A 3,703-nucleotide genomic window follows, 5' to 3' on the forward strand; every position below is an offset into this window, starting at 1 on the left:
GTGTTGGCGAGGATGTGGGGAGAAAGGTACACTCATACATTGCTGGTGGGGTTGCAAATTAGTGCAGCCACTCTGGAAAGCAGTGTGGAGATTCCTCAGAAAGCTTGGAATGGAAACACCATTTGACCCAGCTATCTCACTCCTTGGCCTATACCCAAAGGACTTAAAATCAGCATACTACAGAGATACAGCCACATCAATGTTCATTGCTGCTCAATTCACCATAGCCAGATTGTGGAACCAACCTAGATGCCCTTCAGTTGATGAATGGATAAAGAAACTGTGGCATATTTATACAATGGAATATTACTCCGCAATGAAGAATGATAAAATTATGGCATTTGTAGGCAAATGGTCGAAATTGGAGAATATCATGCTAAGTGAGATAAGCCAATCTCAAAAAACTAAAGGACGAATGATCTCGCTGATAAGCGGATGAGGACATATAATGGGGGGTGGGAGGGGCTAGCATTAGGTTTAGGGTTAGGTTTAGAGTTAGGCTATGGAGAGCGGTAAGAATGAAGGAAAGAAGGACTGTGTAGAGGGAAAAGAGGGGTGGGAGGTGTGGGGGGGAGGGGAAAAATAAAATAAACATCATTACCCTATGTAAACGTAAAAAAAATAAAAAAAAATAAAAAAAAGAAATATTTTCTACTAAGATATCTATAAATTTTCTTCAGACATATAAATCTTTAATCTATTTAGAATTGATTTCCTGTCTAAGAATAAAGACTTTTTATGCCTTTGCTAATTGAATTGATTTTTTTGTGAATTATCTGCTATATTATCTCTTTTACATAATTTAATAATTTTTAATATGTCTGTTTCTAGATTTCACACTGTTGTTCAGTTTGCCTATGCCCATGCCAGTTCCACAGTATTTTATTATTACATCTTCAAAATATGTCATGATACCCAGCAGACATATACTTCTACAATATTTTTTGTTCAGAACAAGTTTGCTAATCTTGCAGTTTTACTCTACCATGTAATTCTTTATAATTAGTTTGCTAAGCTCTTCAAACAACCCAGTTTTTAGTATAATTGGAATTTGAATAACTATATAAATTGAGATGATTGATATCTTTATTATGATAAGTTTCCCATATCCTTTTACTTGAATCTTCTTTCATAATTATTCAGTGGAATTTTATACTTTTTATATCCTCAGATCTTGTAAATTTTTCATCAGATTTACTTTTAGGCACATAGTCGTTTTTGCTAATATAAGTTATATTTTATCTTTAAAGTTTGTTCTGCTAATAATTTGTGTAGTGTTTAGAAATATATTTGACTTTTGTAGGTGGATCTTATATCTAGCCACTTATTAAATTACACAATTATATTAACAGTGTACCAACATAATCTTTTTATTTTTAAGGAATCAATCATATTATTTGTAAATAGTGAAATTATATTTCTTCCTTTCCAATCCTTATTTATTTACCTTCTTTTCCTTAATCTACTTTGTAGAACCTCTGGCATAATATGAATATAAGTATATTATTTGACTGGTTCTGTATTTTAAACTTAGTACTGCTTAAAATTTCTTCACTTATGATGAAGTTTCTTGTTATTCTTTATCAGGTTTAATAAATATATTTCATCAGGATAAGAAAGATTCCTTTCTATTCTAGTTTGCCAGAAGGTTTTATGGTAAATGAGTGTTTAGTATTACAAATGCCTTTTTTTTGGGGGGTGCTGGGAATCGAACCCAGGGCCTTATGCTTATAAGGCAAGCACTCTACCTACTGAGCTACCTCCCCAGTCCCCACAATGCCTCTTTTCTTTATCTTTGGAGGCTAAATCCAACCATTCTCTTCACACTCAAATTTCATTTGAATTTTTGCAAAGATATTCATGAGTGAAATTTGTCTGTACTTTTATTTTCTCATATTGACCTTCTCTGGTTTTATATCAAGTTTATAATTACCTCATAGAGTGAATTTGGGACTATTAATTCTGTACTTTCTTGAAGACTTTTTCTAAGAACAGAGCAATCTGCCATTGAAAAATTGGTAGAACTCATCTGTAAATCCATCTGAACTTGATGTTTTATTTGCATAAAAATATTTGACTTCTGCTTCAATGTCCTTAATTATTATGGTACAATTCAAGCATTTATTTCTCTTGGATCATTTTTGGTAAATTAATTTCAAATAAAACTCAAACTTTAAAAATTATGAGCATAAGTTGTGAATAGTATACTGTCTTTTAAAAATATTCTTAATCTATATTTAGTTGCATTTTTCTTCACAATTTTATTTGTGCCTTTAGTTTTTCAATTAGTCATGAAAGAATATATTCTAGTTTGTTAATCTTTTCAAAGAAACAAGGTTTGGCTTTTGTGTCCTTCTTTATTACATCTTTGTTAGTAGTGAATGTTACTAATTTACATAGTACATTAGACTTTGTAAATAATACATTATGAAGCCCTGAATTTTAACTTATTTTTAGAAGACAATCAAATTTCTGGCATATATCTTAAGCTTTTAGAGACTTGGTTTTATGGTATGTGGAAGTTTTTCCTTAGTCCTGTATATTAGTCATTTTTCCATTATTGTCACATAATACTTGAGGAAAATAAAGAATGTAAAAAGAAAAGGGTGTAAGGTTTGCTTTGGCTAATGGTTTTAGAAGTTTCAGTCCATGATCAGCTGGGTCCATCATTTTGGGTCTGTGGTAAGGCAGAATGTCATGGCAGAATGGCATGGTGGAGCAAACACTTACCTTATTGGGGCTAAGAAGCAGAGAGGGAGACAGAGGAAGGGGACAAGAATGAGATATGTTCCTCAAGGCATGTACCCAAGACCCACTCCATCCAACTAGGCCCCACCTCCTAAGTTTCCATTACCTTCTACTAGTCCATTAAATAATAAATCCATCACTGTATTAATCCATTGACAAAGTCAGAGTCTTCATGATGCAATCACCTTTCAAATGCCCTACCTCTGACTGCTGCTTTGGAGACAAGTCATTAACACATGCAATTTGGGGGAACATTAAGATGCAAACCATAACATCCTGTGTCATATACTTTACTCCTAATATGTGCCCTTTTATGGCTTCAGTGCAAAGTCTGGGATGTTTATCATAGCATTTTAACTTAGTGGGACTCAAACTATATATATGTATATATATGTATATATTTCACATATATATTTATATATGTATATATATTTTAGAAGCAGGAAATCCTAGAATTTTCAATTTTCTGCTCAAAATTTCTCAAAAGTTTTAGCATGTTTTTCTTTTTCATTTTAACTTCTTGTACTGTCTCCCAAATATGAGCAGGAGGTAAGCGAAGAACTTGACCAAATTAGAAGCAGATTTTTGTGCCCTTTTTTTTTATCTCCCTTTTAAAAATAATTTCCTCACAATTTGAAATTACTCTAACAATTTTAAACACTATTCTCTGCTCCTTAGGCCAATAAGACTGTGACTTTTTGTTTGAATTCTAGCTGTTCTGTGCAAAGGTATTGAAGAATGTTCTTGGGGAAAAGTCATGTGAACATTTGATCATTCTCAGTGGTTACCCTCTTTGAAGTGTCAAATTCCCTCTAGATTCTGCCTATTTTTTCTTGCTTTAGAATTACTTTAAGAGTTGTTCCTGTTTGTTTGCCTTCGTAAACATGAAAGTCAGAGTTAAAAGTGTAATCTGTGGCATAATTTGATATGAACTACTCTGCTTTTACCCTGTGAT

At 32.6% G+C, this 3,703-nt stretch overlaps 1 non-coding gene across 1 annotated transcript; it reads right to left on the bottom strand.

Annotated features, from left to right (window-relative positions):
• Window positions 1–1,692: 1,692 nt before the first annotated feature.
• Window positions 1,693–1,766, bottom strand: Trnai-uau (transfer RNA isoleucine (anticodon UAU)). Its single transcript has one exon. It is a non-coding gene; the product is annotated as a tRNA-Ile (tRNA).
• Between the last annotated feature and the right edge of the window lie 1,937 nt (window positions 1,767–3,703).

The sequence above is a fragment of the Sciurus carolinensis genome, chromosome X, assembly GCF_902686445.1.
Source record: "Sciurus carolinensis chromosome X, mSciCar1.2, whole genome shotgun sequence".
Taxonomy (NCBI): Eukaryota; Metazoa; Chordata; class Mammalia; order Rodentia; family Sciuridae; genus Sciurus; species Sciurus carolinensis.